Here is a 12,524-nt window from a genome sequence, read left to right as displayed (position 1 = left end):
GTAGCTGCGCTGCTTGTCCTTTCGTGCTGGGTGTGACAGTGAGGGCCATGAGGCTGTACAGATTTAGTTATTGCAAAATTAAGGAAAGTAGGTCACTGGGAATTTTCAAATACTGATAGCACAAAGTAATTTCCCAAGTCCTAGATTTAATCATTGCAAGGTTTCACTGTTCCAATTAAACATCATGAGCTGTAATGCTTGAACATACACATTTTCCTGTTGTGGCAGATGGCAGATAGTGCTGAAAAGCTGAACTAGGAACCACTCCCATAAACTCTTTTTTTTCTTGGATCATGTGGAAATCGACTGGCAAGAGAGTTACTTTTACAATGATCTAAGACATGTTTCAAATAAAACTCTTTTCACTTTGATTTGGACTAATATTGAGAGTAAGATGTCTAGTGGCTTTTATAAGCAGAACTTAGACTCTGTGATAAGACAGGTGCTGATTTACACAGGTTGCCTCCCTTTGTCATCCCCAAACATTAAGGTAGCAAACTGCAGCCCCATTTTACAGACAGGGAACCCAAAGCCTGAGTGTGTCCACAACTTGTCCAAGGTCATAACAGCAATGTGTGGAGTCAGCATTTGATCCCACAATAATCTGCTTCCAAAAGCACCCTCTTTTGAGTCACTTTATAAGTTATAGTCAAATTTTGATATAATATACAAGTAATCCCTTCACTGAAACATGTTATTTCAGGTAATGTTTCTGCTACTGTCAAGTGAAAACAAGCTGCAGCTGATTACAGGCATGGCTAGCCATGAGAAATCAGTCACACCGACAGGTAAGATCACTGCCAACCACAGAGCCTGGCCCTTAGGGTATCACAGTAAATGGAAACAGGGCTAGAAAGGAGGGAGGGAGAGAGAGAGCTCTAGTAAGTAAATTTTTTTCTGAGAGAGGGAGGAGAGAGAGAGAGAGAGAGAGAGAGAGAGAGAGAGAGAGAGAGAGAGAGAGAGAGAGAATGAGTTTGTCTGTATATGTGTATTCCTGTATGTGTGGGAGTGCACGTACCTGTGTGTCAATGTAGAACTCAGAGGACAACCTTAGGGACTGGTCGTTGCCTTCTACCTTGTTCGAGACAGGGAGTATTCCAGGCTGGGTGGGCCAGCAGCTTCCAGAGATTCTCTATCTCTGCCTGTCATTTCTCCATGTGGATACCCTGGGATCCTCTGTGCTAAAGTCTAGCTTTTTATGTGGGTTCTGGGGATCCAAATTCATGTCATCAGGCTTGTGCAGCAAGCACCTTACCCACTGAACCATCTCCTCAGCTAGTAAACATTTTTTGTATTGTATTATACTATGTAGTTTAGTCTTTCTAGAGACATTTACAAATTAAAAAAAAAGTATTACTGGATAAAATGCTTTTCAGACCAGAAAATTTCCCTAAAAGAAACTTGTTTAATCTTAGCACTTGGGAGGTAGAGGCAGGCAGATCTCTGTGAGATTGAGGTCAGCCTGGTCTACACAGCAAATTCCAGGTTAGCTAGGGCTACAGGGAGAACTTGTCTCAAAAACAAACAAACAAAAAAAAACAAAGAAGACACAACAATCTTTGGAGTTAGAGCCCCTGTTCTGGTCTGCAACAGCATGTCACATATAAAGAGAAGTACGGGCCAGACTGCAGAATTTGAGATGCCAACATCAAGGCAAATTTCCTGATTCTAGGTCTACCTGTGTTATTCTCTTGCATGATATAAAAACTTAAGGAAAGCTCATTATGACCCAAGTGACATGGCAAAACAGGGGTTTCAGGAAGATACCAGAAATCAGACTTCAAAGGGCCTTGGAAGTTTATTAATGATTTTGAACTTGATCGATACAGGTACCTGATGTTTAGTAGACTAGCTGGGAAGGAGGCAAAGTGGGAAGCCACAAGACAAATCACAGAATGCTGAGAGGAGGTGTGGGATGTGAGGCTCTTGTTCTTAGCATGGTTGAATTCTCTGTGAGGCAGAAAACAGGCCCTCTCCAAGATCCAAGGACATTATTTATAAATGGAGAAGGGGCCAGCGAGCAAGGGAACTGTACATGGCAGCACATGCCTGCCATCCCAGCACTGAGAGGCTGAGGCAAGATCACAGGTTTGCAAATTGGCTTAGGCTATTCAGGTAGACTCTGTCTCAAAAACAAAAACAAGTAGTAAGAGAGAAAGAAAATGAGGGGGAGAAGGGTTTGCTGGACATCATTCAAGCTTCAAGATCACTGATTTTAGAGGCCCCAATCTCTATGCTGATGTGTTTCCCTTTGGAAGCACCGAGCAGAGATGTCTGGGGAGTCAGGACAAGAAAGAGTTGGGCCTCTGGTCCATCTGAGGACTTGGGAAAACAAAGGCTCAAGTGTTGGTCTGAGGACTGGATCACTGAATAGGAAAATAAATGAAGTCTCCTTTATAGGAGAAAGTAGAAAAACCAAAGAAGTCTCTAGGCTGACAAAGTGAGTACCACCTAACAAACCAGATGGAAGGTAAGTTATTCACCCTGGTTCTCTCACGACATCAGCAAAGCTTAGAAAGATGGCGAGAGGCTTCAAAGAAGACACGGAAGGGGAGCAATGACAACAGTACAGTATGGAAAGGCAGTGAGTGGGGAAGGCAGGTGCTTCGAGTTGAGTGAATGTGAAGAGTTCCACCAGGCAGAGGACAGGCCAGCTGCGAGGAGAATTAAAGGTCTAAGGGCTCATGAAATCAGTGGTTCCTCCTCGGGATGACTTTAGTTTAGAACATTTGAGTAGACTGAAGACAAGGACAACTTGACAATGGCAGCTGTCAACCTCGGGTGCTTGAGGCCATAGCTTTGGACCCTTCAGAAAAGAGCTTTCTATTGATTAGGGACATTTCCATTTTAATTCTTAACGAAGTGGGAGGACTTCATTTCTGGGTCCTGTTTCTAGATGTTACATCTTAGCTGGTTTCTAATGAATGTAGTATTCCTTTGCTACATAATGATTCCCATTTCCTGAAAAGACTAAAATAAAAAAATCAACAGCAACAACACAAAACACATAGATGCTCACTCTTAACCTAAAACAGGGCAAAAATAATAATAGAAGAGAATCATGATTCCAAATTAGGGACCCTATTTAAAACATGAGGTGATAGGAGCTGTTGCTGATAGCACATAACTTCTGTTAGGTATTATATGTTTACTAATTATACTTTTAAATGCATCTGTTTCCACAACCCATAATTATTTCAGACAGCAAACCATAATAGACTATAAAATACAAATGTGAGCATGTCAGTATCTATAAAATGTATCAAGTATAATTGTATTTAAATGTGGCTGCCTTTTAAAACAAGTATAATTCACTATCTTATATTGAGATTATCATGGCCCCAAATGCTAATTTCCCAAATGTTATAATTAAACGGAAAACCACAAAAGGATGTAATTTTTGCAGCTGTTTTTAACATTTTTAAATGACATTTGGAGGTACCCATAGTGTGTTAGGTCCAACAGAAAAGCACAGCATACAATCTATTTTTATCAGAAAGAATCTTTTCATTAAAACACAGCTAGCATTTTTTAGGTATAACTGCACATCTTGCAATTTACATTCTTGTTATCATCAGCAATGGAAAATGAGGGGGTGGGAGTTTCTCAGTTCACACCATTACTTTGAAAGTGAGACCGTGATTATTTTCTTCTTAGGAGAGAAAGAAAAAAATAAAGAAAAATTTAAATGAACAAAACATAAATGCATCCTCATGCTGTCCTGATGGTGATTGGTTTGGTTGGTACCTATGATGCCATTTCCCTTTCTAAAGGCAGAAAGACAACTACCCATGTCCAGACAACACTTGAGCTGGCAGCTGTAGTAGGGGTGGGCAGGGAGGATAAGGGGGTTGAGCTCCAGAGCACAGCATGCCTGGAAGGGAGTTCCTTCCCGGTAACAGAGGTGAGCCCAGACAGGCATAGTGGTAAAGTTCCCTTCCAGGGTATCTGCCTCTGTTGTCTCAGAGGGAATATGGTCAGATAATAGCAAAAATTACTGCTCATCGGACAGCCCTGGATTTTCTTTGAGTGACTTTTAGGTTATAGTCAATGTAGAGCTGCCAGATTGGTATACACCCACACAGATGCACAGTGAGGCTCTGCTGTCACTGTGTACAATTCTTAATGTATTACAAGAAGAGGTCCCACAGTTTCATTACCTACCCAGGCCTTGCACAGTACTTATCTGTCTCTGATGGCACACATATTTCTGAAAGAGCCCAGGATAGTGCCTAGAATGCCTGGTGCAAATCCCAGTAAGAAAAACCTAGAGCTCAATGGAAGATTTTTTTTAGTTCCCTAGATCTATTATAAGGCATTTAAATCTTTGCCCTGGGCATCAGTTCTCATATAAACTTTCACTGGAAATCTAAGAGTGGCTGCTTTGTAGAGATGACTGACAGGAATTTCCACCCACTCTATGTCACACATCAGGTTATCCAACAGTGACCACTATATACCTATCATTCAAGGATGTGAGTCAAGATGGAGGTCAGATGGGGGTGGGGGAGTTCAGAATGCAATATCATCTGGAAAGTTACCTTTAAGTTAAAAGTCAGAGTTTATACCATAAATACACAAATCACTCTGAATGGTTTTCTAATGAACTTTTACATCCCTAGTCTAGGAAGTACTAACACTTTCCAAATTCTTAAATCTCTACTGTTGCAAACTGAGGATGTGCAAAGAAATAACGGTTGCTTTAAAGAAGTAAAACTTGATGCCATAAGTGTTTTCAGTATTTCTCTCCAGCCTACTTCTCATAATAGTGGTGTAACTAAATCTAGTAAAGAGTATCAGAATCATAGGAGTCAAAGACATGCCTGGTGAAGTGCAAGATCACAAACCTGTGTAACTGGAATCAGGCAGACTCAATAGACCTTATCTTCCATTCAGCACACACCCTTTGGCCATCCCTCCTACTTCCCAGGCCAGGAGACTGAGGCCCACAGAGTGTTAGAGGGGAATGCAAGGAAATAGGAGCCAGGAGGACAGCCCACCTTAGCTGGTGTTCTCCTATTCTCACACCTACACTGGACTTCCACCTCACCTCCCCAGCCAAACCACGGTTGAAGGAGTGAGGGCCCCTGAAAGTTAAAACTGATTCCCAATTCCAAAAGGCTGTGTATCCTGCTTGATACACAGTGTGCCACAGGCAATCTTTCTGCCACTTCCCTCAGCCTTTATGTTGTGCCCAGAAAACCTTTACCCCAAGCTGCTGCTATGTACAAGGCAGGGATGCAGAAAAGACAGAATGGACAAAGTGCCCTTGCACAGTCCAGAGACCCTGAGCACAAGAATATTGATGTGTGGAGCACACAGAAGGCAGTCAGCCTTGAAGAGGCAGTTTGACAAAAGGGTGGGGGAGTAGCACAGCTTCAGGGATGTTAGGAGGCCTTGAAGAAGAGGGTCTGGAGAAGTTTGGCCTTGAGAAACAGAAGCACAGTGTAAAAGTGGCACCACCAAGTAGGGATATATCTAGTGCAAGAAAAACAGAAGAAAAGACATGCAAGGAACCCCAGGAATCAGGAACAAGCCTCCTTTGTTTACTGCACAAAGTACACCAGGAAAGTGAGGGGCAAGAAAACTGGGCAGTTGTCTGTAAGCAGACTGGCCCAGGCTTTAGCATGCCTAGAGGCCTTCCTAGCAAGCTGCTCTGTCACTGCTGGTTCTCCCTCAGCTGTGATCTGCCCTGGCCCTGGGTGTAACACCCAGGAACTGGTGCTCTGCTCACCCTGTAACCCTCATTTAACATGCCATGTCATCTGTATGTCAGGCATTATTTGCTCGTGGCACTGAAAAAAATCAAGTCTCTATCCTATCTAGTATGGAGGCCACTAAATAATACAGAATGGACATATTGTGTGGTAGGGGTTAGGAAAAAGAATAAAGCCAGGGAAAGCGTAGAGAGAAAAGGGGGCATTCAGGAGAGAGGGGGGTGGAAGAAGTGATCACTGGGATGCATCTGCTGTTACCCTGGGAGGCCAGCAAAGAACAGATGGACTGCTGGGAGCTCAAGAGAACAAGCATGGTGAGTACAGAGGAAACCAGGGAGAGGGGTCACAAAGAACAACTGGGGCACGATCAATGCCACTGGGCCTTACAGGCCACATAGGATGGGGCTGTCTCTCCCTTCACCAGGACAGAGGCCCTTCCACTTTGGTTGACTATGTATCCTAGAGGCCTCCTTCAAGGCACAGAGTAAGTATTAGGTCAATGATCACCCTGGAAAGCGCCCTGGGGTCAATGGCCTGAGCCACTGGCTAAGTAAGGAGGCAATGGTACCAATGCAGGCATTTCTTTCTCTTAAAAAATAACAATTATTCACATTCCTAGTCCTTCATAGTAATAATGATAATGCATTGCAGCAAATTTGGGAAACATTTAAGCAAACATAGACTAAAACCATAACTGTTCGACCTTGGTATCAGCCTTCAGTCTTGAGAGCCATGTATAAACATGGAACTGAGAGCCTCCAATAAAAAGCACCTATTAAAAAGTTCCCACCATATATACTGGGGACAGGTCCCTAAATCCTTAACTGGTATTGTATAACACAGTTTAACATCATAGATTTCTGGAATTATTTGTGTGAGCAATCTCATATTCGTGGACTGTACATGGCAGATCATTTTGAAAGAAGTTTGGGGGGGGTCAACACTGGTTAGCCCAAGAAGAATTTAGTTTTATAAAAGAAAAGCCAGGGCTGGCAACATGGCTCAGAGGGTAAAAGTGCTTCTCATCCACACAAGCTTGACAACCTGAGTTCTATCCCCAGAACCCACAAAAAAAAGTGAGGGAGGAGTACATAAAGGAATGGGATGTGCAGATAAGGGGGTCTGAATATGATCAAAATATATTATATGAAATTCTCAAAATTCAATAAAATATTTTTAAAAGGCATCATCATATGTAAATAGTCTTACAGGCTCCTAGGACCCTGTTCATATGAATCTACAGCAATGGTGTCAGCATGCACAAGGCTCATGCAAACCAAGCAGACAAAACCCAGTATAGAACTGGGGAAATGGCCAGCTGAAGAACTATTGGCAGCTGATTACTGCTGAGTGAGAAGGAGCTGATCTTTGCGGGAGTGACTCTCGACAGGCTGACTAGACTGCAGTGGGTGAATTTGCACTGAGGGACATCTGGGCACACTAACTTGACTTGATAGGCCTTAATATACATGACAGAATGCATGAAATCTGGTCGGGGGGGCGCTGTGGGAAGGTGCAGATGGGGGAAGGGGTATAAAGATGATTAAGATGTTTTATATGAAATAAACAAAAATCCAATAAAAAAGGGATGTGATAGCTGTCATCTGTAATCCCAGTATCCCTAGAGTTGACTGGTAGTTCCCATACATAGCACAGCAGCAGAAACAATGAGAGCTCTTGCCTCGAAAACAAGGAGGAAGGAGAGAACCTGAGAAGGTGTCCTCAGACCTCCACCCCAGTGCCATGATGCTGCGTGACACTGTAGACACCATGGTACTACACCTCCAAGGCAGTGCTGCAGACGTACACGTCTGAATTTCTGACAGGCCAGCAGTCTGAGTGAGCTCTGTGACCTTCAGCCTGCGGCCACACCCGGCTTTCCACTGTCATATCTGTGCTTTCTAAGTCCCTAACACAAGCTTATTAACTCCTCTCTTCATTTAGTTCCTGACATTTTCCCCTCATTCTTCCACCACTGCTTTAATTTAAGCAATAGCTGACACTGAATAAAGAATTTGGGGTGTGGATTTAGCTGACAAAATATGAAAGCAGTCAATGGTTTACAAAAGAGGATTCATTGCATGCTATTTATAACCGATTTTTGATATTTATTATTTTGATTTTTGTGTGTATGAGTGTATTGCCTACATAGATGTAAGTGCATCCGTGTCATGCAATGCCTGAATTGGTCAGAAGAGGACATCAGATTCCCCTGTTACTGGAGTTATAAATGGCTGTTACCTGTCATGTGGGTGCTGGGAGTCAAACCTGGGTCCTCTACAAGAGCACCCAGTGCTCTTAACCACTGAGCCATCTCTCCAGCCCCTATTTACAGTTTAGATGGGGACAATAAAATATTTAAAGTGTTTTTATTTATCAGGTAATAGTTCAATATATTATCATATAAACACAGAAGGAAGAATTACATTCGATGGTCTTATGGGGGAGAATCTCACAATGAAATGTTAATAGAAAAAGAAAAAGAAAAAGACAGAATTACATATTTAGGGTGACCTTAATTTTTTAAGCACTCTATATGATGCATGATTATAACAACTGATGTACAATGAAATAAATGATCTTTAAATATAAGCAGATATTACCAGTATAAACCAATGGTTATATCTTGGTAGAAGAATTAGGAACATCTGTGATTACTTTATTCATTTCTGAATGTTTTGCTTTTTTGTAATAAGCATTCATTTTATATTGAGAAAAACTACCTGAATTTTTAAAATCGACTCTGATTGTAGCAACTGTTTGACTTCTGTTTAGCTTCTATCAGCCTCTGGTTCATTTCCATTTATGTCCAACAATGAGGACAATTAACTTTAGCGGCCACGTAAGATGTAGGGTTGCTGATGTTGACTAAACACTTGATGTCACAGAGCTGGAATATAGCTATGCAAGGTTAGAATCCTGGTCTCTGATAAAAGTAGGGGATGGAAGTGCCTCATCAGGGTATAAGCCACACCTACACACTCAGCTAAGAATTATTCCTCAAATACCTACTCAGAAGCCAGGACAGTGTTAAGGAAACCACTAAATACAGAGAGAACAGGCATACAATTGCACCAACAGACATAATTACCAACTATTTAAATTGCTAACAAGGAAAGACGAAGTATGTTATGAGTGAACAGTCAAGGAAATGATAGATGGCTTGAAGTTGGAAGCCCTCTTTGAGACCTTAGAAATGACACAGGATGGGGCTGGAGAGATGGCTCAGAGGGTAAGAGCAGTGGTTGCTCTCACAGAAAACTTGGCTTCCAGATCTCAGCACACATATGATGGGTAACAACCATTTGAACTCCATCCAGTTCCAAGGGACCCAACACCATTTTCTGGCCTCCACAGGCATTGTACACATGGGTTCACTTACATACATGCAGATAAAACACTCATAGACATAAAACATAAATCAATAAATTAAAAAAAGAAAGAAACAAAGAAATGATACAGATTCTGCCAGCTGAAGAGCTGGTGGTTATTTGGTCAAGAGTTTCAGGAACCTCCACACTGATTTCCACAGTGGCTGCACCAGTTTGCACTCCCACCAGCAGTGGATAAGAGTACCCCTTTCTCCACATCCTCCCTGGCATGTGTCATTGCTTTTTGGATATTTAGCCATTCTGACTATAGTAAAATGAGTTTTCAAAGTGGTTTTAATTTGCATTTCTCTGATGACTAAAGATGGTGAACATTTACAAATATATTTCTCAACCATTTGCATTTCATCTTTAGAGAACTTCCTATTAAACTCTTTGCCCCCATTTTTAATTTTTTTTTAACGTATAGTTTTTTGAGTTCTTTGTATACTCTAGATACTAACCCTTTGTCAGAGGTATAGCTGGTAAAGATTTTATTCCCATTCTGTAGGCTGCTTCTTCACTCCAATGATGGTGTCCTCTGCTGTACAGAAGCTTTTCAGTTTCACGAGGTCCCATTCGTAACTGCAGGACTTAATGCTTGCACTACAGGAGTCCTCTTCAGAATGTCCTTTCCTCTAAGTTCTCATGTATTCCCTACTTTCTCTTCTATCTGATTCAGGATATTGGGTCCTTGATCCATTTGGAGTTGATTTTATGATGGTGAGAGATGGGGCTCTGGTTTCATTTTTCTATATGCCACTATCCAGTTTGACCAGCACCATTTGTTGAACATGCTGTCTTTTCTCATGTGTATATTTTTGGCTCCTTTGCCAAAAATCAGCTGGCTGTTCATGCATGGATTCAAATCTGGGTCCTCAATTCTATTCCACTGATCAGTATGCTGTCTTTATGCCAGTACCATACTGAACTGTTTTTATTACTCTAGCTCTGTAGTACAATTTGAGATCAGGGATGGTGATGCCTCCAGCAGTCTTTTATTGTTCAGAATTATTTTGGCTATTCTGGGTTTCTTGTGTTTCCATATGAAATTTGAGATTATTTTTTTCAATTTCTGTGAAGAACTGTGTTAGAATTTTAGTGGGTATTACATTGAATTTGTAGACTGCTTTTGGCAGAATGGCCACTTTCATAATATTAATCCTTCTGGTCCATCAGCATGGGGGGGGGTCTTTCCATCTTCTAGTATCTTCTTTAATTTCTTTCTCCAGTGTCTTAAAGTTTTATTGTACAAGTCCTTCAGTTCCATGGTTAGACTTACTTCAAGATACTTTACAGCTTTTAAGGCAATCATGAACGGAATCATTTCCCCGATTCCTTTCTTGGTGGTATGTTTGTTGTTGGTTTATAGGAAGGCTACTGATTTCAGGGTGTTAATTTTATATCCTAGTTTGCCAAATATATTTATCAGCTCTAGGAGTTCTCTCATGGAGTCATCCATACCACTTGTGAGCACATATCCAAAGGACTCTATACCTACTATAGAAATACCCGTTCAGCCATGTTCATTGTTGCTGTTTTCATAATAGTCAGGAAGTGGAAATAACCTAGATGTCCACCAGCTGATGAATGGATAATGAAGGTGTGGAACATATACACAACAAGATATTATTCAGGTCTTAAAAAATGAAATTTACAGGTAAATGGATGGAACTGGAAAAAACTGTTCTGAGTGAGGTGACCCAGACCCAGAAAGACAAACATTGTATGTTCTCTCTCATAACTGGATGCTAGCTTTGAAATCTTAGACATACATATTTCAAGGTGAAAAATCCAGAGAAGTCAAGAAACTAATATATGGCCATGGAGGGACTTTCTGGGAGGGGTGGAGAACACAATGATATAAAGGAGGAAAAGGAGAATAATAGAGTAGGAAGGGTTAAAGAGGGTGGTAAATGTGGGGGTAGGGCAGATGAGGGAGTATAGGAAGACATAACACAAAATGTTTTTAGAAAAAGCCATACAGAAACTTACCACTATAGAAACTTCTTAGAAGTATATACATATCAATTATAAATAGATTAAAAGGAGTGACCTTGTAACAGGGGGACATTGCCTCTACTAACACCAAAGGCTTACAAAGTAAAAGCCCTTTTTGGAAGCTGTTGACCAGGAGTCCATAGACCCTCATACAATACTGACCATTGCCCCTGCTTTTTGTTACCCACCAGAAATTTTGTTGAAGATACTACATATATGAACTGCAGAACAAACAAGGAGAAATCAAGCTGGTGCTGACTTCAAAGTGCCATCTCTACTGTCAAGCTTTCATAGTACTGGAAGGTGCTATACAAGCTACCTTAAGGAAAAATTTAGCATGAACCTTACCCAGCTGTGAATCCTGTGAATTACAACAACAACTGGCCTGGTGAGATATGCCCACCAGTGCAGTAGTGGCACAAATATTGTAGGAGTAACCAACTACTTTCTAACTGAATTTAATGTCTACTTCATAGGCTGGAGCCCATACCTGATACTGATATCAGGTTAGGAACCTGAGGCTAGACAGCCCACAGGCCATGAGAGAAAGTCTAATATTAGTTTCCTGCTAAATAGATATAGTATTAAACAGGTTTCTAGTGACTTAGTGTTATACTGATATATTCGTGCATCTTTCAACTCTCGGTAGAGAAGCTTCCTTATACAGCAGATGGTGACTCAGGGAGAGCCACAAATGGCCAGTGTGCAAAGAACAAGAGGCTGCAGAGTCCTTCTCTCTGAATAGAACACCTATATAAAATTTCTGCCTCCAAAAGCTCAGGTATCGTTGGAAAAGCCAGAGGATGTGGATGACCACAAGGAAACAGAGTTTTCTAGACAGTTGGTCAGTTACTCATATGAACTCCCAGCACTGGTGCCAGCATACAGAAGCCCCACATAAGCTCAAGCCAGACAAAAATCCCAGCATAGATGTGAGGAAGTAGGTAAGAAACCCCAGCCTTTCCTGAGGAACTGTTAGCAAATGATGACTGCTGGGAAGGTGAGATTCGGTCTTGTTTAAAGGCGAGACTCTTAATAGTTTGACCAGGCTCCAATGGATGAATCTACACTAAAAGGCATTTATGTATGTATGTATGTATGTATGTATGTATGTATGTGTGAGTACAGAAATTTGGCAGGAGGTCAAAAAGGGGGGTAGAGATATGGGAGGGTATCTAAATATGATCAAAATATATTGCATGAAATTCACAAAAATTCAATACAAATTAACAATAATAATAAAAGAGTTCCAAGAGGGATGTGCAAAGACCTGGGAGAAAAGATTCATACAACTGGAGTCCTTCAAGGAATGAATGCATGCTCTAAACAAATGCGTTACCAAGGAGAAGAGAGCTAGCAACACATCATCAAGTTAATAAAGCCTGTTACTTCAATGGGACACTGTGTTGCCATAGAGGCCAAACAGAATCTCTCCTGC

The 12,524-nt window shown here is 41.3% G+C and overlaps 1 protein-coding gene across 2 annotated transcripts in view; it reads right to left on the bottom strand.

Annotated features, from left to right (window-relative positions):
- The window catches only part of Kif16b (kinesin family member 16B), a 299,448-nt gene that overhangs the window by 113,973 nt on the left and 172,951 nt on the right, over nt 1-12,524 (bottom strand). The gene's annotated exons all lie outside the window — the stretch shown is intronic.

Source organism: Nannospalax galili, unplaced genomic scaffold (genome assembly GCF_000622305.1).
Source record: "Nannospalax galili isolate Female #2095 unplaced genomic scaffold, S.galili_v1.0 scaffold1118, whole genome shotgun sequence".
Classification (NCBI taxonomy): domain Eukaryota; kingdom Metazoa; phylum Chordata; class Mammalia; order Rodentia; family Spalacidae; genus Nannospalax; species Nannospalax galili.
Note: the sequence above shows the minus strand (reverse complement) of the source record. Positions and strands in the feature narration are given on the sequence as shown.